The sequence below is a fragment of the Falco naumanni genome, chromosome 4 (genome assembly GCF_017639655.2).
Source record: "Falco naumanni isolate bFalNau1 chromosome 4, bFalNau1.pat, whole genome shotgun sequence".
NCBI classification, from domain to species: Eukaryota; Metazoa; Chordata; class Aves; order Falconiformes; family Falconidae; genus Falco; species Falco naumanni.
This window is the reverse complement of record NC_054057.1, coordinates 91,741,907-91,769,320: the sequence shown is the minus strand read 5'-3', so window position 1 is coordinate 91,769,320 and position 27,414 is coordinate 91,741,907. Positions and strand designations below refer to the sequence as shown.

Here is a 27,414-nt window from a genome sequence, read left to right as displayed (position 1 = left end):
GTTGGTATCACCTTGGAATCTTAATCATGACAAAAATAATTTATAATTATTAGACCAAGAAGCTTCAGGGTTTTCCCGTTCTGCTTTTTTTTTAATGTTAAACCTCTTTGCTTTGCAACCTAAGGCCTTAATTTAGAGTTATAAATTATAGTTTTACCATTTGAGAATTGCATAATTTTCATTCAAAAATCCTGAATTTCATGATTTGCTCATAAAAATGTGCTTTATTATCAAGCGTGATAAGGAAGTGTGAGCCTTAAGGGGTTTTTATAAAGGTCCAGGGAGCATTTGGGTACAGAAAGTCCAATGAAAAACACACAAAGATTCTGGACTCAGCTGCTGCTTAGGCTGAGCTTTTAAAACTGCAGAAGACTTTCTTCCCCAGCTATAATTTTTAGCTCCTTGATCCAGGAAGAACTACTGTTGTCTTCCAGAGACTTTACTGAGTTTGGAATTACACTAAAGAAATTAAGATTCTTTGAAAATCTGCACCTTGAAAGCTTTTGTTTTATTCTTGGGCAGTGAAATTGTTGAAGCTACATCTGAAGACTACTTGATGATGCTGAATTTGTAGGTTTAAATCTTTGGTTCTCAACCATTTTCTTAGTGATAAATATCCACATTTTCAAAATACTTCACTGGAATTGGCAGTAGCTGGCATCTTTGGCAGGGGCCTCACCGGGGTGGCCAAAGATTGAATCAGTTTGGAGCAAAAATAGCCTTGCAGCTCCAAGCAACAGTTTCTGAAACAAGCACTGGGTTATGCTGGCAAAACACCGAGGTTCTGCTTCGGTTCCTTCTTTGCTCCCTAATAGGACATCAGCCTCCAAGGCCAGCTAGCTGCCACCTTTCCATTGCACTAAAATAATTTAACTTTGTATAAAAGATTTATTCTCCTACATATCACCATCTGTGTTGTCACATATCTGTGGACCTGGGAATATTTACAGATCCTATCACAAATAATTCACAACCAGTTGCTGATTACTCTTTTTTCATTGTATCTCCTTAAAAATTCCATTTTTGATGCATCGTCCTAAAATGAAACTCATATGGTGTAAGGCTGGTGATGGGTAGAAAGAAAGGCAAATTTCTCCAAAACTCTTTGTAAGCTATATCGCTCCCTGTATCACTGAGATATAAGCAGCCCTGGACCTACACAACCCCTCAAATGACTTTACGAATAGCCACCACCTTGTAAAGATGGTCTTGCTATTTTAATTAAAGGTCAGACAAAACTACAGCGTAACCCTTGGAGATGTTTTGTAGCAGTCATTTAAAGTGGAGTTGCTTTAACCAAGTCTTACTGTATTAGCAAAACAATGCCCAAACCCTTTCTAAGATTTACACAAACTGCAGCCTAGACAAAGAAGCCTCTGCCAAGTTCAGGCTGCGAGTTCAGCATCCATAAATCACAGCCTGGTCCTACCTCTGCTTTACCCCTACGGATTGTTGCAGAAGCGCTGCAGGGCTGTGCACTGCTTTGCTGGCTGCTCAGCACCAGCAACCGGCAGCACCGGGGGCTCCAACCCCCCTAATGCAACCATGGGGCAGGACACTGCAGATGCATTGGGGATAGTGCCAGTTCTGTCTTCTGCCTGGGTTTGCCTGCATGCTTGCGTGACAACCTTCATGGTAATTAAAAACAGTTTGGTTTTATGTAATTAATATTACCATGCTAAATACTGTAGTGATGCTCTGGCACAAGTATCCCAATTGTCAATCATGGACACAGTTGTGCAGCAGTGTGCTTCTGAAGGTCGTGCTGTAAGGCTTTATTCAAAGTGTCAGCTTTACTATTACAAGTGATCTCAAAAACCTTCAGGGCAGTTTTTCTTGCCAGATATATGAAGAATTTTAGACTATTTGCTAAAAAAAAATAATAATGTCTGAATCTTAAACATGAGTCTTTCATTGCTGACTCTTCTACCTTTGGCCTTATTTGTGGATTGGTTTGCGGGGAAAAAAAAAAAAAAAAAGTAGGTGACCTGGTTTACTTCTTCATTCAGTGGTGAGCTGTAATGTATGCAGAGAAGGTGGCACAACCAAAAGGCTTTTCAGGGAAGCCATCTGCCTGCACACACTGCTTCCATGGGTTTACCTTTCAGATCTTATTTGCTTTTGGTTGCCACCCAGCTGAGGGTGGATGACGCTTTTCTCTGGTGCTTTAAACGATGTTGCATGCTCAGATGGGTTATGATGATGTATGCTATGCATGTTCCTTTTGAAAAATTCGGAAGCATTTTCAGTGTTGATTTCCCTCAAGAGTTATTACACCCCACACAGATTGGCAGCACCGTGCCACAGTGCCAGGATTTATGAGGTGACCTTGGAGACACAGGCACTCCCAAATTGAAAACACTTGGCGCTAAACTTGAAATATATTTATTTCGGATTACTGAGCAGTCTCCACTATTGTATAAATCAGAATGAGATTACACAAAAAATACATAACATTTAGATAACATTTCATAACATGAGGGGATCCTCTCACACTTCGCTCAAGAGCAGACTCTGCCTCCTCCAGACTCTGTTTTGCAGTTGGGTCCAACCTTAAACTTTCACCAGGATTCAGGAAAGGCAGCACTGGCCCCCGCTGCCCCCTCTATGAGCAGCAGGCTTTTGGGGGCCATTCTCCATCACACAGGAGCTGAGCATTCCTAAGGGATTGTGGGCAGGGATACATAGCGGCTGGTCAGGACTGGGCCAACTAAAGATGCTCAGTTACCCCCAGGCACTGGAGAAGCCCCAGTGCGTTGCTTCACTGCTGCGTGTAGCACTGCCCAAGCCCCCTGGAGCCGCGCAGCCGAGCCCCATGTACGGCTGAGCTGGGGGTCCCGGCAGTGGCCCCCCCGAGCTGCTCAGGGTGCTTCCCAACTGTCTGTGGGATCTGGGAGCTGTGCTAATAAAGAGGTGCTGATAGATGGCAGTGAAACATCCGCGCGAAGGCACGTCGAGTGTGAACCTGTAAGCAGCAATAAATGCGAATCCAACCTGCACTAATGTTAATTGTCATTCAGTTTATATCGATGTGCAGTTTATTAAACCATAAAGCAAGGCAGCAAGCACAGAGAACAGCTCTAGAGATAATTAAACATAATAAGGGTTTCACTTAATCCCTCAAAACCCAGGGGAGGCACAGTTAAGACTGAATACCCTCTTTGCACTGAAAGGCAGTTTTTTGCACAGCCATTTAAGAGCAATTCGAGGTACAAGGGTCCCGGGCAGGGGGAAAGGTAGGTTCCACCTGTGCTTCTGAAGAGCGGTTGGGATGGGTGGGTTTTGGGTTTTTGGTGGGGGTTTTTTGTTTGTTTGTTTTTGGTTTGTGTTTGTTTTTTTTTTTTTTTTTTTTTTTTCCTTTTCTTTATGCCTTTGGATCACTCTGCTTATGAAGCCTGAACTCTGACTTTCAAAGCGGTTCGTGGCTCATTATTTGCATCGCAGCAGCAAGCGCAGACCCTCAGGAGCCATCCTGAGCAAGGTCCCAGCGCGGCGGTGGCCAGGCGGCTGGCGAGCAGCAGGGATGGATGTACCTGCCCCGCTCGCCCCTCCGCCGCCTCTGCGCCCTGCACCGGGCGAGGAGGGTCAGCAAGGGGGTGCAAGGGGAGGGTGGGCTAGTCCTGCAAGGGGCTGAGGGTGGCACCGCAGGCGGATGGAGGAGAGGGGCAGCTTCTGAAGAGTGAGAACAATTACGGCAAAGCTGAGATGAATGCCGGAGGCCAACGCAGAGAGAGGAGGGGAGGGAAAAAAATAATGCCCCGAGCTGTAATGTGGGACTCTCACGTCCCCCCTTAGTGGGACCGGGACTGGCGGAGGGCAGGAAAAAGGCAGGGAGCGGGAAGTAACCGGACGCCCCCACCGCGGAGGGGCCGCCCCGGCTGCGCAGAGCCCGCGGGTGCGGATGTGCCTGCGCCCGGCGGGAAGCGCCGCGCCGGGGCTACAAGGCCACAAAACAGGCGGCAGAATTGCCCCCCGGGTGGGAGCTGAGCCGCCGAGCGCTGTACCCCGGGCTGGGGGGGGGGGGGTGCGCCGCTGCGCGCAGGGGCCGCGCCCGGGCCGCGGGGCAGGAGGAGGGTTGAGGGCGGCCGCGGCTCCGCGGCTCCTCCGCCCGCCCCCCGCGCACGGCGCAGGTTTGGGGGGTGGGGTTTGCGCGGCGCTGCCCGGCTCCCCGGCCGCTGACGCTCAATGCTGCGGCCGCGGGCTGCTGCGGGAGCTGCGCACCTCGGGGCTGCCGCGCACGGCGGGCAGACAGCGCCCGCGCCCGCGGAGCCGAGCATGCCCCCCGCCCCGCCCAGGTAAGCGCGGCGCGGCTTTGCGGCAGGAGGAGGGAGGCAGATTTGAAAAGGCAAAACCAACCAAACAAAAAATTAAAAGGGGAATAAATAAGGAAACCGGTTGCGGCGCTGGGGAAGGAGAGCGCGGCTGGGCTGCGCGGGGCGGCGCGCAGCGGCTGGCCGGGAGCGCGGTGCGGGGCGCGGGGTGCGGGCGGCAGGGCGCTGCGGAGCCGGGGCGCGGTGGGTGCTGCCGCCCGCGCTCCCCGCCGTGCCCGCGGAGCGGGGTGCGCAGCGCGGCCGCGGTGGCTCCGCGGAGGGGTCTGGCTGCGGGTCCCCGGGCACTGGCAGCGGGGAGCGCGGACTGGGGCGCTGTGCGTGGCTGCGGGCGGGGACTGCCACCCCCAGCCGCCAGGAATGCATGCGTAACTTTTTGCTCGATCCAGCCAGGGTGCCGTGCTCGAGTTTTAGCTTCTTTGGCTTTCCCCAGGCTGATGTTGCTTCCGTGTTGCGAGAAACATAATGCAGCATGTTGTTTTATTTATCCCAGACAGGAATGACTTGCTCTCTAAACTACAAATTAAACGATGCTGCTTGCATAACAAGTGGAAATAGTTCGTATCTTACATACTAATTATCCATTGCCTTTTAGACTAAGCAAAAGCGTGTTGGGTTTTTGTTGTTTTTTTTTTTTTTTTTTTTTTAATTATTATTATTTGCGAGGAGGGTTCAATAAAAGAGTCTGATGCCTTGCAGTAACGTATTCATTTTCCCTTGCCGGATTAAAGTGGGCAAAGGATTAGGAGCCAGCATGGTGATAAGGCACCCTGAGGTGCAGGGAAGGAGGGGAACGTGTGGCGGTAGAGAAGTCAGATTTTGTGCCTGTGCTTGCACATCCCTCCCCTTTACATGGTTCAGTTCGGGACCTGCATCCTGGCCGATCCATCATGTGGATGGGCGCAGGGGCTGGTGTCACGCTCCCGTTGCAATGGTCGCACGGCTCCCGACATCCTGACAGCGGCTGCCGCGCTCCTGCTCAGCCGGGGAGCCGGGGTGCCACGGCCCGTGCACGTCCCGGTGGCGGCGGAGCTGTCGCAGCCCCTTCCCGCGTTTCTCTAGCTCCCGGCTGCTCCGTCCCAGCTGCACACGGAGCCCCCAGCCCCGGCTCCCGCACGCCGGGGCTCCCCGCGCTGCTGCCGCGGGAGGCAGGGTGAGGGGGCTCTGCGCTGGGGGCAGCCTGGTGGACCCTCAGCAGCCTTTTCTGCTGCTTTCCTGGCCAGGACACTGTTTTTCCTTCTTTTCTGGACCTGAGGAGCTTGCATTTTTACCCTGTCTGTAAGTCCCTGCAAACTGCTTAAATGGCTCTTGAATAATCCTTCAAAGTCACCTCCCCTCTTTAATCTAATACCAAAAGGACTTACTTTACATGGCTAATCCCTCTTTTACTTGCTGTACAGCCTCATTTAGAGGTGTGCACACTGCTAATTTTCCCAAAGCAGCCTGCTTTAGACAATGGCTTCCTCTGGTGTGCAGCAACCTCTCCCTCCCGAGCTGAACTCTGGGCAGAGCTGAATACCTCTGACAACGTTTTGCTTGATTTCAGGAGGTGTTTCATCAGACCCCATCAAACACACGTACCCTTCGCAAGAAGCCACAGCAAAATCTTTGTGTGTATTTGTAGGTAGCACCTACTGGGAGGGTCTCCTGCCCTGTGTGCCCCCGTACTGGCAGCCCGGGGGCAGGCACTTGGGTGGGGAGGGCGAGGGGGGGACTGGAGCAAAGCAGGGTGTGCCTGCAGGTAGGTGGAGTTGAATGATCCTGGAAAAAATTCTGGCAACTTTGGAAAGTGTCCCTGCCCATGGCAGGGGGGCTGGAACTAGATGATCTGTAAAGTCCCTTCCAGCCCAAACCTTCTGTGATTCTGTGACTTGGAAATTTTCCCGTCCTTATCTTCTGCAGCGGAGTCGAGCTCTCCAGCCCATCTAGTGTTCCCAGAATTTTAAGCTGGTGCTGTTCTACATGATGACAAAATAGATGTTTTGAATGTGAATGACAGCAGAAGAAAAGCTTACCTTTGCAAGAAGCCTCGCTTCTCCCTTAGCGTGTAAGCAGTAAACATGATGAAATGGTACTGCCTTCAAACCTAACTGTACGTGCACGCAGTGATGTCCGGAGCTGCTCAGCCCCTCGCCTGAGGTCACCGTGGATGTCCGATGAGGGGCAGGCATGCCCTTGGTGTGGTCTGGGTCATGGGAGGGGGCAAGCGTCGTCGTCTCCTCTTCTCCCAGCCAGGAGGACACATTTGACCGTGATGTGGCACAAGCCTTCTTGGATGGGTGGTCTCTGAGACCACAGCTGTCCTTCCCTGGGGTGGCCCTCGTCGTATTTCCAGTGTAACCCCTCCGTCGCTTGTTTCCCAAGTGCTGAATGTAAACGATCAGCTGAGGAGCGTTTATTCTAGAGGGAAGACCAGCAGCACTGGAAGGCAGCAAGCAGCTGGGGAGAGAGCTCACCTTGGTTCCCAAACTTGCACCTCGTCATGTGTGAAAGTTTCTTGTTGATATGCAGATCTTTATTTTTATTGTGATTAACATTTCTCTGATTTAAAATATGCTCCTCTGTGCGAAGAAAACAGGTGTAAGGTCCTTTATAATTTCTACCAGAGGTGCAAAACTTAGGAAGAATTTTGGAGATGTTCTTGTGCCACGGGACTTATTTCGGTTGGTTTAGGGAGTTGGCTTTGTCTGGCAGTTCTGTGTAGTTAACTTGATTTTTTTTAAAAAAAATTAGAAAATCAGAGGTAAAGGCAAGGCAGGGCTGAGGGAAGGATATTAACCACAAGGTAGCTAGATCATTGCCTTTTTAATTTTCTCTCACGGTCTTTGGGAATTTTATTTGGCGAAGCGTGATGGAGGTGCCAGCTCCCCCGGCTGCTCTGCACCAGGGGCACGGGTGGGCACAGCCCTGGCGCCACACAGACAGCTCGGGCTGCAGGCAGTGCCGGAGAAGATGCTCTTGCTTAAAAATACTCTGCTGCGTTTGAAAGTTCATAAATCATCACAGGTCTATTTTTAGCCATGTTAGATTATAGCTAGTCTGGGGTTTCTTCCCATCTGCGGCCTAAAACGACCCGATAATGTCCCTGTAAAAGCCGTTTACACGCTCCTTTTGATGTTGTGGGTGACCTGTTGTTCAGCCCCATTACCATCCAGGGGACGGGGCTCCATCTGAAGAGGGTTTGGTGCAACAGTTGGGAATTTTCCTTCACATGCAGAACCTGGAAGGCTGCTGCTTGGTGCATGAGTGATGTGCAGCCCCTGACAGGAAGGTAATCACAAACACAGAAAAGTAACATGAATCACACAAAATCCACAAATGTCAGCTCTGAAGCTCTAATCTAGGCATGCTGCCAAGATTTAAACTTGCACACATCTTTACTGTTATCTGCTACAGTGGTTACTCAAATACAAATATGAATATCATGACAGTAGTGATTCATTCTTTTTATTATTAGCAAAGCAAATATATAATGACATCCGACTGATTTACTCTTTCATGTGAACACACAACTCTTCCCTGTCCCCTACCATCATCCACCAAAAATGGTGATATTAAAACTAAAACTCTAGTGTAAAATCTGCTTGCAATCTTAGCATAAATGAGGTTCACATTTCATTAGGAACCAAAACAACAGTATTTTCTGCACTAAGTTTGCAGTACTGTATGTGTTATACTTGGGAAATAACTTCATTCTTTGCTTTTCCCTAGAGACAAGCAGTCACTTTTTATCTTAATCTGCAGGATAAAAATCTGTTTCAACAGGACACCAAGAAAAAGAAAGCTTTGTTGGTTTGGGTTCTTTTAATTGTTAGGTTAAATCACTGAAAGTCAAACCCTCAGGACCAACAGGGTGAAAGTATTTTCGAAATAATTAATCTAGTGACTTTTCTCATATGCATGATTCAAATTTAGGAAGCTAGAGCATAAGGAGCAAGTTTTGACTCTGCAATATAAACGGGGAATTTTGCTCAGGTACGTAATTGCAGCATAGATGTATCAGCATGTGGACTTCAGTAAGGTAAGTGTTACACTTACTGCATTATTCCACTTCAGAAAAATGTTTTGTGGACTCAAGAAAATAATCTACAACCATCATTTTTTTTAAATTACCTTTACAGTATTTTTCTAAACATTGTTTAAACAGCTCAAGGTTTCAAAATTGAGGTTCTACCACACTTGTTTCTTCTACTAATTCTTCCATGAGCACCCAGCTGATGCTTTGTTACTTGAAGGTTTGCTGGAGATGCCTCCAATATGGCCAAACATCTTTATTAATAAATTAAAGTTTTGATACATCCCATACCAAGCTCTCCTAAGATGCAAGTCAAGTCCCACAATGGCACTTCACCACCTTTTCTCTTCTGTTTTTCCAGAGGCTCTGAGCCAGGCTTCAGTGAGACTCGGTGGACACGATCATTGTTAATCATCTCACAGTGGACACGATCATTATTAACCATCTCATGTGGGCTTTCCCCATTTTGTTTGCAGAGTAAGATGCGGCTGAAAGAGCAACTGTTAGGCTTGGCTTTCTCCAGATTTCTTTTAACCCAGGAGGGCAATGTGACAGCACTCCCTGCCACGCTCATGGAGTCGTAGAATGGTTTGGGTTGGAAGGGACCTTGAAGTCCACCCAGTTCCAACCCCTGCTACGGGCAGGGACACCTTCCACCGGACCAAGTGGCTCCCAGCCCCGTCCAGCCTGGCCTTGAGCACTGCCAGGGATGGGGCACCCACAGCTGCTCTGGGCAGCTTGGGCCAGGGTCTCACCACCCTCATGGTGAAGAATTTCTTCCTAATATCTAACCTAAATCTGCCCCATCTTGTCCTGTCACTACATGCCCTTGTAAAAAGTCCCTCTCTAGTTTTCAGCGGTGGTTCATCTTCCTTTTGTGGTCCTTGTTCACAAGTAGCACAGTCCAAAAGACTCCTCCATCAGTGTCCCTGCACCGCCCACAGGCTTCCTTGGGAGTAGTTTAATTTCTTTGTGAGTTAAATGCCACTCACTGCCTGTGAGCTAAGGGCTGGCCTTAGGGGCTGGAGGAAGCCCAGAAGCTGTCCAGGTGGCTGGCAGCCAGGTTTCCCTTCCTTGGACTGGAAGTATTTGGCTCATACCTGAGCTGCACTCTGCTGTTAACTTAGCTGGAGGTTTGCACGGGGTTTATGTTGTTACTTTTATGGGACAGATTGTGTATTAGCAAAGAACATTGTAAAAACTCACTGAAAAGTAGGTGAGTGAAGGGCAAAGTAAACATCCTGGCTACCTGCCGTGGTGCCAGGCTGCCTTCAGCAGGTCTTGGCCCATCCATGGCAGCCGTGGTTTCTGACACCACCAGGTGTGAGCTCTTTGCTAGGCTGACGCGCTGGATCTTCTCCCCTTGGACCTTTTGTGGGACCCCCACATTTTATATAGCATATGTGTAAGGAACCTGGATCTGGTGGGCTACCAATGGTGCATAAATTCATTTCATGTGATTTTCTTTTTCCGTGGTACTATGTGATAACACTGTGCTTGGTATTAATGGTGTGACCCATGAGAGGTGTTTGAAAGGCATGCTGAGCACTGAGCAGAGGAGGGTTCTTCACCTCCTGCACAGAGCACCAAATACATTTAATAAAAAAAAAATATTTTTTTTTATCACTGCTCCCTGCTCTTGTGAAATGGAGGCAAAAACTATCCTCTTGTCATGAATGAATGGATGAATCTTCTTGATCTTTGTCTCCCAGTCTTTTTTTTTTTTTTTTTTTTTTGGAGGGACGGGGAGGAGCTTCCAAAGAGCACTCAACTTTAGCTTTTTAAAAAGAGTTACTTATCATAAGAGCAGAACATTTGCCTAAGAGGGTTTAGTCCAGGAATGACTTCTCATATTTAATTGATCTGTATTGTTCAATTAGGGAGATGTATAATGCCTTCTGTTGTGCATGTATAGCTGGAAGTAGAAATGAATGAAATATGAAGTACAGCAGAAGAGTAATTTCAAACAGAATCAGCTCTTAGCAATGTACTAAACAGGATTTCAATCCAGGCCCTGATACGTGTGAGTAAATATGAATTGTGTAAATACATCAGATCGTTAACTTTGAGATGCAAATTATTTTGAATTATAATATTTCTTCTTATTCTGGCCAGAATTCAGTAACTTTTTTGTTCCAAATCATATTTATAAACATTTCCAACTTGTGAATTCACGTTCAAATGTATTTCAGCATGTTACGCTTCTCTGGAAACAGCTTGTGTGGGTTTCAGAGCCCCCCAGTTTCCCCAGTACGGGTGGGCTGTCAGGAGCAGGGCAGAGCACACAGCAGCGTGGCACTCGGAGACACGAGTGGCACGGATCCCACAGGGTGGCAGCACTCAGCCCGCAGCACCCAGCTCCTGACCGTGCATCCCGCTGCCCATTCCTCCCGCTGCATCCTGCAGCGCATCGCTCCCAGTATATCCCGCAGCGCATCCCTCCCGGTGCATCCCACTGCCCGTCCCTCCCAGTGCATCCCGCAGCGCATCCCACCTGCTGCACCCCCCTGCCCGGATGCCAGATCCTGGTGCCAGAACGGCCACGCAGCCTGGGAGCTTTGGGGGCGCACCCTTCTCTGCAGGCCTGGGGAAGAGCTGGTGCCACTTTGCAGGTTTTAGGCAGATAGTGAATGTTATGCCTGTAACACAATTTCAACAGTATAATTTTCTTAGGATTACTAATTCTGAGGAATCAATAAAAAACCATGCATCATTTTTCTCCTTGACATCTTTGTTTCATGATTCTCTGCTGACCAACAAGGCTGTTCTGCTTCTCAGCGTACCCCTCATTTTTTCCCACCACTTGTATACTCACCACTATCCATCTTCACTCACAGCCTGCCGCAGCAGGTCCTCTCACACTGTGGCTGATGGGGGGCTTGCTCGGCATCACCCTCTCTGCTCCTCCCCAGCTCCTTTAGCTTCAACACAAGATGCTCAAGAGGGTTCCTCTGTGGGATCCAGCACAGTTAGACTTGCCAATAGAAAGCGCCGATTATTCATGAAGAGTGATTTTAAACTTTGCAGAAATCAGTGGTGACGAGCAGCGAGCGTGTGGTGTGTGCGGAGAAGCTGTCCTGCGCGGTGCTTGGCACGAGGGCTGGTTGTCGGTGCGCAGTTCTTCTGCTCGACAGCTTGCAGGAAGGCTTTCAGGGATGTCCTGGTAAGGATAGCTCAGCATTAGTCCAGTCCAAAAATCTGTGTGGCAGAAGTCGTCTGCTGGCTGCTTTGGCAGCTCCATTTTTGGTGGGCATCAAGCAGGTGTCTCCTGGGCAGGGATAAGGTCAGTGGGCAGAAAGGACTGGCAGGGCAGATGGAAGGCACTGACCATCCTTCCGTCTCTGATCTCAGCAGTATTTTCATATTGTTTGCCAACACTTCCTACAATTAATATTAAACAAATATATCACACATTGTTTTACCAGGGAGGCAGAGATGGGAAAAGCAGATGCAGAGCAATGCAAAGCGTCAGGCTGGGTGTCTCCTGGGGAGCACCAGTAACGCGCTGGTTTGAGTCAAGGAATGACTTGGGTGAATTCAGTGTTTGATGGGTCTCTTCTAATTGCAGATGTGAAAAAAAACCAACCACTAGTCAAATACATCTGTAAATGTATAGCGCAGAACAGGGATTGACTCAATATTTTCTCTAGTCGAGTGGAAAAAAGGAAACCTAGTATGAGAAATCTGGAAAGGTCAAATTAATTTGTACTTGTGTGATAATGGGTAATACCTCTATTGTTTATGAAGCTTGCAAAATCTCTTTGGTGTTAACCACTGTGATAGATCTGATGGTGATTTTGAGAAATTAAAAATGAAGTAACAGTTGTTCCACCCTCTTCTTGCCTTTATCTGTTTTGATTTAGGATTCCTTTGAAAAGTTACGTGTTCTTTATGAATTAGTTGAGATGAAATTTATTCAGTTTTCTTGACTTCAGTGTGCTGTGGCTAAAGGGAGGAGATAATTTTAAACCAAAAAGATTAATAGTGAGGTTGGTAAGAGTAAGACTGAAAACCTGCTTGTGTCTTGCTGCTTAAGCATTCTGACTGTGTTTCCCTGTTTGTTTATTTTGCTCCGGTCTTTACTGTTTATTTACTAGGTGCCTTCTGCTGCCTCTGTTATTCAGGCAGATTTGCAGCTTCTTTTAGTAGCCACTGGACATTGTGTGGATTTTTCTGGGATCCTGCTTTCTTTCCTGGGAGTGACAATGCTACCAAACTGCATAATTTTCCATGAAACAATAGAGGACTATATCGGGAGTCCCTTCTGCCTCGTGTACAGCAAAATGTGTAGGCTCCAGAGGAATTCATTTGCTAGGCTTATCGCTGAGACATTTAATATCTAGAATGATTTAGTATATCAAATTCTAGAGTTTTGGGCTGAATGTAGCTGCATTCGTCATTGTTGCAGAACCTTGACAGCGAACAAAAGGTGCTGCGGGGAACCATAACTCATGCAGCAAATTAATGGGTTCCCGGCTTCACTTGCTCAGCTAAATGGAAGCAGGGAACGGTGTGGTCTTGCCGGCCGAGGGCTTTGTGCAACAAGTGTGTGGGTTAGGAGTTTGCATGTCCTTCATCCCTGGAGCGGAGGTGAAAAGCACAGACTTCTTGCCAGCTGCCTGGGACTGGTGTTTTTCACTGTAGAAGGTACTTACCTATAAATGACTTGAAAGGGGAAAAAAACCCACCAGCTTGTTAGCTGTTATGGGAGCATGATGCAATTGTTTTCGCAGATTTTTTTTTTTCAGGGAGCATCCACAGAAGGGAAAGGATTTGACTGGGAAGGTTTCACGTACTCTAGATTTTATCATGTCACACTGCAACAGAAAACTTAAAGCTATGAGCACAGGACGTCCAGTAACACTCACAGGCTGCATACCATGGCTGATAGTTTTGCCACTGGAAAGGTGTGTGCGTTGCAGAGGCATATGTGATCGCCTTCAGGCGACTGGTTCTCCCAGGCAGGTCTGGGTTGACAGAGCGCTTTGGCCATAGACAATCCCATGCAGGCTCTTCCAGACCAGAAACCTCTCCAGGATGCTCAGCAGTACTCATGGTTTAGACTGTTTGCCATAGGAGGGCTGCAGCCCCACATCTTCCTGGCCCTGATTTTGCTCTTCCCCTTTTTTCCAGTTCTGCCGCCCTTACTGGCAGACGAAACCAGTTCTGGAAGAGGTTCCTGTCCTCTTAGTTGCCAAATTACTGGGTGTGCTGAAAGACGCGGCATAGCTAAGAAATACGGGATGAGGAGAGATGATGCTCTGAAGTGACAGTTTACTTGGTGGTGTGTTTTTTAGGCAGGGTGAGATCAGCCTGTTCGAAGTGATCAGCAGCTCCTGAGGCTTGGATGTGGACTGGGGTTGTTGAGCACTTCATCGTGAGGAGCTGCCTGTACATTTGGTAATTGGCTCAATCACCCTCAAGGGCTTAGAAGATAAACATGCAGCAACAACTGAGAAAACAAATAGATGGGGGGATGGATGACTTCATAGTGAAGGGGCTTGAAACTGCAGCTGAGTTGCACCGAGAGGGCTCCAGAAAACGTTTAGAACTGGGTGGCTGCTGAATGCTGCCACTGCGTGGTGTTGGCCACGTCAGGCAGTTTTTTCAGTTCTGAACTTGCACTTCCAAAGTTCAGGAAGGCTCTGCGTTGTCTGGCGGATCAGTCAGCTGTCCAGAGCACCTTTGCAGCATACTGAGCAGTTCAGTACACCCACATTTGCTCTTTGGGGGGAAAAAACACCAGAAACAAGGTCACCTGCTCTCACCGCAGGTTTATGGCTGAGCTGGAGATGGCCTTCTCCAGAAAACAAAACATGATGAGTAATATGGTCTTTTAAAAAGCAGAGAGCACTCTAGATGCGTGTTTGAAACTGATGTAAGGCACAGAAGCGGTTGTGTCCCAACATGATCTGAGTATGCAGGGATCGCGTCATTGCACGGAGCTGTGCTGCCAACGTGGATCGAGTGGGTTTGGTCGCTGCTCCTGTTTCCTTCAGGGTGGGGTGGCTTTTGTTGTTGGTGAGGGGGTAGGGTTTGAGGATCTTCTCATCTACTTTCAATCTTGATTTTTTTTCCTTGGAAGAGCAAGTTTCAAGGTCAGTCAGTGTTTTTCCAGTGTGTCAGTATAAAGTCTGGGTCTACCGCATGATTGTACTGTCTCATCTGCTTTCTGCTTCAATCTTCTGGACCACTGAAGTTAGAAACTTGACAGCATGTGGCAAAAGATGCCAATAATAGCTCAGTAATACCTTCTGGTTTGTTCAATCCCGTGTAAGTGGGAGTTTGCAGCGGAGCTGAATAGCACACCATTGCCCAGCCTCGGGTGGTATGAATAAAGTCCTTACAGTAGATTAAGTGATAGATCACAGCTCCGCTGCAGACGTTGCATGGAGGAGCCCATTCGGCAGCAGCTAGCATGAATGGACAGAAGCGCAGTGTTTGTGCTACTGTTTATTTGATTGCTTTAGGTTTGCTTGTCTGTATACATGTGCCTGTGCAGCCAGTCTGGGCTGAGCAGGAGTGAAGGAGATGGAAGGTGCTTAAAGAAGCCAGGATGGATGGCTGCAGGCTCTGTCACCTCTTTGCTTTGGGAGAAGAAAGGTGTGGGAGTTACAGAGGAGGTGGAAGAAGTACGAAGAGCATGTGGCATGTCAAGAAAACTTCAAAAGGCCAGGAAAAAAAAATCTTCCCTTTCAATTCTTCCTTTCTCCTCTACTCAGAGTCTACTGTCTTTACTGCCTCAGTGGCTCCATCCGCGTGGTGGCTCGTGCAATGTCTCAGGCAACTAGCAGTGAGAACAGTGGCCCACAGAAGACTGAGATACGGATGCTTCTCTTTTGCCAGCACAATCTAAGTAAGACTTGCCAAAAAAACCCTGTTTCTGGTGGGTCTGCTGCCAAAAGAGGCTTTCTTGCTTCCGAAGAGGAGGGACTGACAGTGGTTAGCTGGACCAGTTCCTCCATCTGCAGGGACCTTCCTCCTGGCTGCTGAGGGATGGGAGTGCTCCTGCCCAAAGAAGACATCTAGCACAGGTGTTTCTGTTCTGGTCCAGGAGGAAGATCCTTCAAATCCTGTTTTAAAAGGATTTAACCTGGCACTGGAGTGGTCCCCACACTGAAACCAGCCCCAGGGCCAAACCCTCAGCTGCTACACTGCTGCTTTTTTCCTTTATTTTAACACATCAGGAGGTTCTGACATGTGTGGTGTAAGTGTACAGTTTTGTGGACAAGCCGATGCTTCCGATCATTCCCAGTGTATCCAGAGACAGCAAGGCTACCTTGGCTAGCCTGCTTGCTATCAGCCCGCACTGCATCTCAGAACCATTTTATTATGTTTATTATTGTATTTTAGAACCATTACCTAAAATACGGAATCGCTGCCCCTAGAAAAGTGGATTATCCTTTCCTGGATAGCTAATTCTATTTCACTCAAGAAAATTTGATTCATATTTCTGAAACATTGCCACTAAACAGCTTTCTAAGCAGAGTTGCAGTACAAGACCAAATTAGATTCGTGTAAGGGAGAGGGGAAATATTGTTGTTGCAAGTGTCCAAAGGGGTTGAAATGAAAATAATTTTATAGATCAAACTTAAATTGAGTTCAGATATTACAGAGACAGCACAGTGCTGTACCTGGGAAATCCCATCTGTCAAAAATAAACTTCAGGGTCACATTTTCAAATGGCAGTTTGGTTCTGGATCATGTGGCGTCTGTCTCTGGCGGAGCTGGGATGTCAGCCCCATCGCTGCCATGGCATGACCATGCAGAGCAGGTTGGGCTGCGTGAATCTTCTCAATTAAAAAAAAAAAAAAAAAAAAGAACAAAAGAAGGTGGAGGAATGCTTTTCAAGGATTTATAACATCCTTCACAAATTGCACCAGTCTGAAATGGCAGATACTGTTTGTCTCAGTGACTTTGACTTTTGACTAAGTCTCCAAAAATTTAGGCCAGACTATAGCGAAGCCCAGCGTCCCCGAGAAAGTACCTTGTGAAGTTCTGCAGTTGGAAGTAGAAGCAGTTTCAATTAAACTTGAGAACTTACTTGACCCATATTACTGTAATACCTGAAAGGACTTAACATTTTAGGTCTTTGATTATCCTTGTGGAGTTCTCCTGAGCTGGTTGTGTGCTATTTTATTGGGGATGAGGAACTGAGATGCACATCCCAAGATGGTCAGAGATACAGAGATATTTAGGAACTTCAGTTTCTAGTAATCTCTATCCAAATTCTTTGAATTTTAGGGTACTGAGCTATTAAAAATATTAAGTTTATGCCAGAGGAGAAATTTTAACACGGACTTCTTATTCCCCATGGATTGCATCATAATTCCGTTCTATGCTTAAACCAGATGTAATTATTTTTCCACCTGTGTTTTGGCTTTGGATCAGTCCTTCCCACCTGCATGGGATTCAGGATCTCTCTGAATACTTGCTTTAAAACTATCAATACTTGGGACTGAAAGTATATTTTTGAAAATGTAATCAAACACAATTTAGCTGTCTGAAACATTATGAGTAGACCTAAGCATTCACATAGAAATACTTGACAATAACTATACTAACTTAATGTCATCCATTAGTATTGTGTAAAATATAAAATATCATGCAATATTTAAATCCAGCTGCAGTGAATCCTCTGTAACTATACTGACGGTATCTAAATTTAGTAACTAATTAAATTCCATGGAACAGAAGAATGCATTTCTCCACTGCAATCTACTTCTTGTAAGGACAAAGATTATGTGCAATAGCTATACTTCTATTTTTATATAATGTAATATATTTTTTATATATATTAACTATATACCTGTGCTTTCTGAATTTCTACATCTGTATTTCAGCACCTCTGCTGAAGAGGACCTGGGGACCCTGGGTGATGCAGGCTGAATGTGAGCTGGTGCTGAGGCTCAGCCGCCCTCAGGTCTGGCCCGTGGCCACAAGGCTGGGGGGGACTGTCACCCCTCCCCGGCACTCAGTAGTCCACATCTGGACCCTGCTGTCCAGCTCTGACCCCTCCGTGAGATGGTTGCTGATGGAAGTGGTTGAGCTTGAGGGGGTTACTGGGGTTGCAGGGACAGTGCCCTGAGAATCTGGGTCTGGATTCATCCAGACTCTGCTCAGAGGATCCTTCATCCACGACCAGAATGGCTCTTTTCACCAAAAACGCCAGTTCATGCATTTTCTTTTCCAGCCACTTCACTGACCAAACCTCTGGCTGCGGATGACTCCGGCTTTAAGACTGTGATGAAATTAAGCATGTACCCAAGCCCTTATGGGATCAGGGCCAAACACTTTAAATAATTGATGGGCTGCTTTATTTCGTCAGCCTTTCTGAAGTAAACTGAGTTTCAGATGAGCATGAGCTGACTTAGATGTTTAGGTGGGGAAAAAACCAGCCTCTTTGAATTGCGCTGATTTCCCACAGGGTTACCTTGGGACCAGAAAAAATAATTTCTTCAGCTTGATCCTTCTTTCCCCCTCTCTAAACAAACACTTTTTTTTTTTTGCTTTGTTTTCTGTTCAGGCCTTTTGGATTCTTTTGCAGGAAAAAAAAAAAAAAAAAAGAATCCTCTTAAACATATAATCTGAAAAGGGGAGGGGAGGAAAGTTGTCATTAGTATTTGTGAACTGAAGTTGGCCAACTGTCCCAGGGGTATTTTGATTTTGCAGGGTATATGTCTGTGTAATTTCTGTAAATGTTGATAAATTAATAATACAGCTAGAATTGTAACACTTGCCAGTGTGTGTGAGGCAATGCAAAACTAGAAGAATTGAAAGTTGCTGACCCAAATATGGTGTAAGATGAGAAGAAGAGGTGAATGGAGGGTAAAAAAGTAAATAGCAGAAGGAGAAGCGGATAATGAGCATCCATGCTTTGGTTGCTAAATGGTACTGTGGTCATGCAGACTGGTCTGCAGGAAGGATATCGTTTGTACAGGCAGGATATGGGAGAAAGGAGAATTAGTTTGTTGAAAAACAAGCAGGAAATGTGTGTCTGTTTGGGATGGCTCCTCATATTCCACATCTGCAAATGGCTAAATATATTAGCTGAAAATAGAAGTGTGACAGAAACAGCAGAGTTACGCTCGGCTTCAGGGGGAGGGAGCTGCAATAGGAAAAAGGATGTGTCCAGAGAAGCGTTGCTTTTTGGAAACTACCCTTTGAGCAATTTCCTTCAGTGGAAAATGTCAGTGAACTAAGGCTCTCCTGAGAATTGATTTCTAAGACTGTTTATTTCTACTAATGATACAACATACCAAATTATTAAAAATTCTAAAAGCTACATTGGACAAAGTGGTTCACAGCAGAAAATATGCTTTGATCCATAATGCACGCCCCCCCCCCCCCCCCCCCCTTTTTTTTTTTATAATCCTTTTACTCTTTAGGTCCTATTCATGTGTAAACTCTTTCTTATAATTTTCTGAATCTGAACATGCTTAGAAATTGTAAAACTGTCTTGGAGGTGACTTTGATGACTTTGGGAAGGGAGTAAAGTGATGGTGTGTCGGTAGTACGAGTGGGCTGGACTAGAGAGCATTTCCAGCTCTCAAATGTGACAGCGTGTTGGCACAGATACCTGCGATCGTTGGTCACAGTTGAGTTTCATAAAGTCTTAAATGCCTTCAACATGGTAGCAACACTGCTAACACAAACATAAAAACACTGTAAAGTGTTTTTAAGACCAATATTTGTAGTTAAAAATAAATTCCTGCTGTGGTCAACCCATTCATTATCCCCTTCATGAAGAAAAAGGAGATGCAGCCTTCTGCTGTGATGTCCGTTCATTTCCTTAGCCACTGTCACTCATCCCCTTAATTACTGAATCTTATCATTTTGTATTCCAGATACTGGATTTGATCCATCCATCAGCTGTCAGTACCTTGTCAGAGACCCTGGATACTTCCAGATGCATTTTCTGTGCAGGTCCTGCCAGAAGAGAGGAATGTTGTGCAGAGAGGGCTGGGCAGATAACAGACTCCATCCATTTTTCCTGTATGTCATCCTCAAATTAACCTTTTTTGCCATTTTCTCCCCCATAAACGGAACCTGAGAATCTGTAATGGGTGATCTTTGATTTATGAGGGGTTTGTGCGTTTATTTCCATGGATAGACAAACACTCCTATTTCAAACTGTTTTGACAAAAAACATAAGAGAAAATTCTGCCCTCCACTTCGCAAATAAAAAGGAGGGTAAAACTTTGCCTGTTGTGTCTCTTCAGCTGAACTTGACAACAATTCTTAGAGAGAGGTTTCCATGGTGAACGTAGAAAAATCAAATTTGAAAACTGTTTTCTTTTGTGCATTTGCTTCTATTGTTTTAATGGTCACTGTTCTGCACATTTAACAGTCATTATCCACACCTTCTAGCTTGTGAATACATTTACATATTTTAAATCAACATTAGCAGAGAAAAATGGGTGATTTGTCCAGGGCTGATTATGATTTTTTTATTTTTTAATGCTGAAATGCTCAGGATATCCTCCAGTGGGATCTGTCAGAAAGGGCTCTTTTAGCAGACAGCCTTGCTTATTTGATAACTTTGTGTATTGATTCCTTACATCACCTTACTTGGGTTATATTTCATTTCTGTTCCTCCTTCTACTGTAGAAAGACAGAATGAAAACCTGGTAGCTGTTTCTTGCTTTATGTGTTTTTTTCCCCTGTTGAAGCCTCATGTAGTACATTCCTTGCCTGTTTACCAAGCACATTTCCTCTATATTTTTTTTTTGAATGGGAAGATTCTGGCTCGGAAGCAGGAAACTTTTAACACAGATTACTCAGAGCCATACTTGCAGCTTAACAAGTGCATCCAGGATGCAGATGGATTTCCAGCATTACTTTCCGTATCTTTTCCTTCCAAAGCAGTCCGGCCCTGCACATGTCCCATGAGTGTGACAGGTGGACACTTGCGCACAACCACGGCCAGAGAGCCCTTAGCCTTGGTACTGCAGTCCTGCTCCCCAGGACTTCATCATACCTAAAGCACTGGTGATGGGCCTGCCAGTATCCATCGGTTCTCGGTTTGACGTGTTATTATTTTCATTCCCTTAAGGAGGGAAGATGTCACAGTGTCATCCTGAGAGCCTGTTACTCCTCTGTGCCTTTCTCAGGGTCATTCCTGCATGCTTCGTGGGAGGCTGCTGCCTGTGCTCGCTCCCTGGGAAGTGCTGCCCGTGCTTCTGCTTGCTGGAATCACGCCAGTTGTTGCTTTTCCCATTGTTTCATTTTAGTCGCATGCTGAAATCCTGCTCTTGTTCCATCTCAAGTAATTAATTAGTCCAATTTCCATTTTAAATTTAACTTGAGCTCACTAAAAAATTGCCAGCCCTGCCAAAGTGCTGACATGTGTGTTACCAGATATTTGTTACGAAAGTCTTTCGAAATAATTCCCGGATAAAAGTCAAGTGGAGTGAACAAAGCGCTCAAAATAATTATAAGTGGCCCTGAATATTTAGTTGTGTTGGTGAATAATGGAGAACGTGTTCTGGAGAAAAAAAATGTTATTAATTTTCCTGAAACCCCTTTGCCAGGCTCTTGGTTTTGGCCTTGCTGCAGGACACACTGGGCATCTTGCAGAGCAGTGAGATCTGTAGGTAAGGAGATGGTGTGGAGAGGAGTGAAGGCAGTGGGTTTGTTGGCATTGATAAGATGCAGCTGTGGCTGTACTGCAGCGGCAGTGGGTTGGTTGACATGGACAATGTGCAGGTGTAGCTTGTTCCTGCTAAGTGGTTAAATAGCCCTGAGTGTTGTGGGACAGGGGGTCAGATGGGGGGGGGGGAGGAGTAGTGTGGTTTGACCTCTGGAGGAAGGTGGTACAGCACAGATGTTAGAATCTGACCAGCAGTAAAGCCTTTGCAGTCTGCTAGTTTGTGCTGCAACAACTGGTGCCCCGTGTGGGGCTGGCTGAGTTGGACTCTGACTGCAGCAATGGTGTGTAACATGGTTAAATACCTGAACTTCTGAAGGACCTCAGACCTCCTGGAGCTGGTGCCTTGGGGGTGATGTTACCTTCTGAGTGGGCACGGGTCACTGAGGACGCATTTGAAGCTTTTATACAGTATACATGGCAACTCTTTGTTGCTAAATTAAGGGAAAATGTAAAAAAGTAAGTAAATTGTCTGTATTGACAAGCTGTATGTACAATCTCAGGGGATGCCACTGCCTGCGTGCTCAGCGGCAGCCTTGTGAGGGGCTGCCCCTTTAACTGGCTCTGGCTGTTGTCTGCCAACATTTAAAATGCTACCTTGTTAAATACTGCCTGTTTAATATACATTTTGGTGTGATTTGACAAATGGCTTTCTTCAGTTCCATGCGGAAGAGAAGCTAAATGAGTTAGTAAATGTTAATGTGTCCATGTTCTTCCTAGATAACTAGTTGCCTGTGGGACAGTATCAATAAGTGGCATTTATATGGTATTATGAATGTGTTAATTATGTGTAGACAAAATAATGAGTAAGCAAAGGTCAAGGACAAACACAGTTTCCCCAGAAATATGCATCAAAGAGCTTCTAATATTTAAGTCATTACCATTATTAAATATTCAGTATAATTTATGTGCATTTTTTTCATTGCTTATAGTTTTAGGCTAGAAGATACTGAGCAACTTCAAGGGCTGTGCAAATGTTTTGTAACAAAACTCAGCAGAACTTCAGCAGAAGCTGGACAATGTTTTCTACACATGTTGGTTAACTGCCAGGTGGAATTTGGGATTGATTTCTTCTTTGAGATGTAGCCTTGTGGTGGCTTTTTTCCTAAATTTGAAATGAAGGAAATGAGAATGTGGCCATGCTGGCTATTAAACTGCTGAACCTTGAAACTCAATGAAAATCAAAACAAGATGCTCTTGAGACTGTAAATGCCCAACTTTGCCCTAGTTCATTGGGCTGCTCATTACCAATGCACTTTTAAAAAGTGATGCTGTTAGCATGCTGGAGATTTCAGTCTTCACTTTTTATTAGCAAGCCATATGTATAAATACCTCTTTGTCAGGGACCCTTCTGAAATCCAGTGGTTTTTTGTGACACGAAGCAAGAGGAAAGCCTAGCTGATCAATACAGGCATTAATTAGAAGGAAAAGTTCAGTCATGGTTTTTACTTCTAAACTTTTGTGTATTGACATCTGGCAAAACAGTTAAGAAGTCAATAAGGATCTAAAAGTTACTGTACTGCTGGGTTGCTCGCTGAGAAATAGCAATTAAGCCTCCTCTGTCTCCCAGGACCTCCTCTCGCAGGTGTCTGGAAGCATCTCGCTACCAACCGAGATACTTTTCATGTATGAAACACTCGTGTTATGACATCAAAACACGTTGCATATTATTTCGGCATGGCAGGCTGAAATTAGGTTCCCATTTTATTTTGCTTATAGATGCCTGTCAGAGTGGCTAAATCAGTTTCTTTGCCTTCTTGAAATAGCGTCACTTTGAATTTCCTTCATGCTGCATATTGTTTTGGGCAAAGACATGTTATTTCTGTATTCAAGATGGAGTGCCTCATACCCTTTAAATAAAGGTGAAGAAGCCCAATTAAGATTATTTTAAAAAAACTTTCTGGGGTGGCAGCTTGGGTCGCTTTTAAAGTGATACAGAAGCTACTAAACACTGATGCATTATGGTGTTTGCTTCCCCCCCCTTATGCAAGTACCATGCATATGGTGCATGACATATTATTTAGTGGTTGTGGGGTATATAACGAGGCATTCTGGAGTCTAGCACTGATGAACACAGAGATAAGCTTTGAGTGCCAGACCATAGGAGTTCCTCAATACAGCTGAGGAAGGATCAGACCATTTCAGTGGCTGCAGCTGCCCTGCAAGTGTTAAGCTTAGGCTGTGGATGCCTGGTCCGTGGGGCACCCGCATCCTTCAGAGTGGGTCCGAGAGGAAATCAGGGCAGAGACTTGGTCTTTACCTGTCTGTGAGCTGTCTGTTATGGTGGTGGTGTGACACAAAACCCAACGAGCAGCAGTGCTAGGCTCCTACAGGCCACTCGCTGACATGCAAAAGCATCTGACAGGGCTGTGACCTGGTCCTTTAAATCAGTAGGCAGGGGAATTAATTCACTGTTAGCTTTTTTGGCACTGTAATATTGCATTCATGCATAAATAATCTCATCCTAGTTACCCAGTTGCTAAAAACCTCCAGCTCCTGTCCTCAGCCTTCCAGATATTTGCATTAGAAACATCCCATCAGAGAAGGTACACATGCTTGAAAACATCTATTATTTTCTTGCCTGCCTCTCTCCTGGCATCTTGTCACCCAGCCTGCGCCTGCAGCTCCCTCCTGCCTGCGGGCATTGCTCCCAGCTGCACCCGGCAGGCTGCTCTGTGCGGCTGCCTGCTTCAGCTCCAGGCTCTGCACTTTTAGACAGCACAGTTCTCAGAAGCTACTTCCAGTACATCTTTTTTTTTTTTTTTTTAATTTTTAAATTAAAACCAGCTTTTTGAACCTTAACTTTCCTCCTTTGCCACTCTACTACTACCCTAAGTGTGCTGCTGAAGTTTTTATGCAACGGTGCTGCTGTCTTGCGGTTTTCCTTGGATCTCCCTTGGTCTTTTAACATAATTATTTTCTAATTACTACTGGTAGATTTTGTAAATTAAGGGTATATAGCTTGTTGATGTTGCTTTATTGATTTATTTATTTATTCATTGAATATAATAATACAAGAATATATTATAATAAAATCATAATGATATTTGATTGAGTATAATCCAAACGAGCATAGGAACTGGGGTGTAAATCTTTCAGATCACTCAGCAATGGCACATGGGAACCCTAGCAGGGCTGGAGTGAGCCATGGAGGCTGGGAGATGCGCAGCCCCTGCCAGGCGTTTGCTCCCATCACGGGGGGTTGTCAGGTGCTGCACCCCCTGCGTGTAGCTTGGCTCTCATATAATAGCAGGAGGCAAATTATACTGTGATATCTTCTCAAGATCCCCACAGTGCACGTATGCCTCCTTGGCGTGCTCCTGGTTGTTTTCAAGGACCTGCTTTTAAGATAAAATCACATCTGCAAAGCTCCAGGTTTGACAAAACCTCCGTACTGCTCTTTGAAAAAAGCAAGGCTCTGGTGGTGAGCTTCTGCATCTTCCATTAGGAGAGGCTTCCCAAAAAGGTTTTTTTGAATGATTTCTTGATAGCTGGCAATCTCCTGAATCATTTCTTATACAGAAATTGTTCTTTGAGGTGTTTTGTTCCGTTAATGACTGCCACCAAGGTCAGTTTGTCACAATTTCCAGCCTGTAACTTGGAAAGCGGTGGTGGCTGTAGGTCTGGCCTGAGGAGCCAGCCTTGTGTTTCCCACTATGAAATAGTGGGCAGGTCACCTCAATTTCTGTGCCTCTGTATTTTCCTGCCTGGCTTTGTGGAGGTTTTTTTTTGTCGGTTCCTTTGGGATCTGATAGTCTTTGAGCTTGAACAATGTGGCTGATCCGAGCTCCGTTTTAATCCAATGATAAATAGCTAATTTTGGAGGTTTAGGTTGACACAAGCCACCTTGGAGTGTCAGACTGCGAGACTTTGGTTTCCTTCTACCATCAGATAAGGAACAGATATTTCCTGTAAATCCTTTCTTAGTGTTCAAGTTATACCATTAGAGCATTAAGTCAGACACATGACACCCAATTTCAGAGTAATTCCTAAGGAAAAAGCACATTATATTTTTTTAATGGGCTTCTCAGGACTGACTTTGTTTCTTCCTGGTGAATATGAATTCCAGCAAGTTCATCTGAATTCTGACCTTCAAATACACAAAGGCTGTTTTTTAGAGCAAGAATATGGTCTTTAAAATTATGTACTGTCCACATGAATGTCTTCCTCTCTTCCCTTAAAACCCCCTTAGAGTGCAGGAATAGAACTGTTTTAAGTGTTCCCAAAATTCATCTGTGTATTTATGAACTACTTGCATCTTACAGAGATGCTATTCATGTCAACCCCACCAGTGCCGACCTTTTCTTTCCAAATGGCTTATTTGGATTGTGTGCCGCATACAATATCGTCGCTTCTCTTAGTCTCCTTTTCTTCTGATTGCTAAGTAACATGAAGCAGATCGGAGAGACTTCTCGTGATGTACTGTGTGGCTTGCTATAACAGTCTTTCCCAAGCACCTTGGTTGAATAAATATCCATTGAATAACTAGAGAATGTATTCATATTCTTTGTATTTTGATTTATGTTCTATCTTTCTACCTGTGCATCTTCAAGAGTAATTGCCAGTTTTCACCTCCTACAGAGAAAGTATAATAGAGCTGAAGAATAAGTAAAATGTGCTCTGTTTCTCTCTCCCTCCCTCTCTCTTGCAAGGGAACCTTTATATTCTTACCCGTGCATATGCTAATACTTTGCAAACTGAAAATCATAACCTCATTCTCTGCTGGACTTGCTGTAAAAAGCAGCTCGTATGCTTTCGGTGTTTCCTTGTGGCGCTTGCCAGCTGGAGACCTGCACATAAAGCCCATTCCCCTTTATGAAATAAGTCAGCCCAACTGTGATGTAGTAAAGGTATCCCAGATGAATACGAAGGTTGAAGCCAGTATGTTCCCTGTTATAGACATCATATTCCCATGCACTGCTGCTCCGATAGCATCGAGACTGCATGTCATGCATTTTAATGATCGTGCCAGTACAGCATCTCTGAGAGGATTACTGAGCGGGCTTCCTGTGATGGGTGGCAAGTTCCTCTCTGACATCTGATGCAGGATGCTGCTAGGGGTGACTGCAGTGTGAAATGTCCCTGCGTGTTGGTAAAATACCGCATTAGACATGAAAACACTCTTGAAGCACTGGCTGTCATTGCTCGGCAGGGACCTCTTCTTAATCTGAACAATAATAAGGTCAGTTGGGTGCAGCATGATTTTCCCATCAATTAGTTCAGTCATACTTCTAACAAGCCATATATAATCATGCATGTTTAACCTGCAGGTTACATGGCCTAGCTAGCTGTGTGACCTACAGATCATAGAGCTGATAATTTCTTATTTTGTAAGCAAAAAATTGAATAGAGATCTCCAGCTGGATTGTCCTGTCTCATGCGTTGAGGTTCTTACCTCGCTACTAACCAAACCACAGAAGTAAAGCACGTGCAAGCTGGATCACCATGCCTTGGTCTTATACCTGACCCCTCAGGGAAATGAAACCAGAGGCACGCTTTGCTTGGGAGCCTTTTCTTTCCATATTAACCAAAAAACAAGCTCCAGGTGACCTGATGGGTGCTCACAGTAGGTTTCTTCTCAACTTTCTCCTTCCCTGTGGTCATGGACGCTGGGAGATCTCACTGTGTGCTGATGGGTATCTCACTTGCTGCAGACATCTATGGAGGGAAGATACGTAAGTCCCCCTCTCCCTCCCTCCATCCCTCCCTCCCCTGTGTTGCAGACCTCTGTGTTTGATCTTAGCTCAGTTTTGTAGCCAGGCTCTGGCTTAGAGGGGAGTGATGTAAAAGCTGGGGCATGGGGAAGATATTCGCGTGCTAGAAAGTGTGTTCAAAGCTATTGGAGCGTTTGGGTTGGATGTAGAAATTACAAAAAAAAAACCTACAAACATGGTTATAATTTGAAAAAAGCCAACTTTTCCTATAACGAAATAGCTTGTTATGGGAGCCTGAGATAATTCTGTGTCTCTGAGACTACCAGCAGGGAAAAAATAGTCAGAAAATTCCCATTCTGCTTGAAATTCACTATCTCTGAACACCCTAAAAATCCTGAAGATCTTATTTATGGATGCATTCAGAGCTGCTTAAGCAACAGATTCCTCCGGATTGTCCGGTGTTTATGCATTTCCCGTTGGATCTATTCATGTTTCAAATTTGTGAAGTTACGTTTGTCATTGGGGTGCAAAAACCTCATTCAGAGAGAATTGAGACCTTAGTTTTTAATAATCCTTCTGGCACCATTTTTGTCTTTATTGAGGAAATAATAAAAATTCAGCCATTTAGAGTACCAAACCGACCTCCTTTTGCAATGTGCAGATGTAGTTTTAATCACTCCATGCCTTAACAACCCTAGGAGGAATTCATTATTTCTGTTGGCACAGCATGGTGCACTTTCCCCTTCCACTTGAAATATGTTTCTCACT

General features: G+C 45.5%; 1 protein-coding gene across 2 annotated transcripts in view; it reads left to right on the top strand.

Annotated features, from left to right (window-relative positions):
• The first annotated feature begins 4,130 nt into the window (after positions 1 to 4,130).
• The window catches only part of CNTN4 (contactin 4), a 336,631-nt gene continuing 313,347 nt past the window's right edge, over positions 4,131 to 27,414 (top strand). For both annotated transcript variants that reach the window (XM_040593681.1, XM_040593676.1), the window contains exon 1: positions 4,131 to 4,295. The gene's annotated coding sequence lies outside the window, so the exon portion shown is untranslated. The remainder of the gene's footprint in view (positions 4,296 to 27,414) is intronic.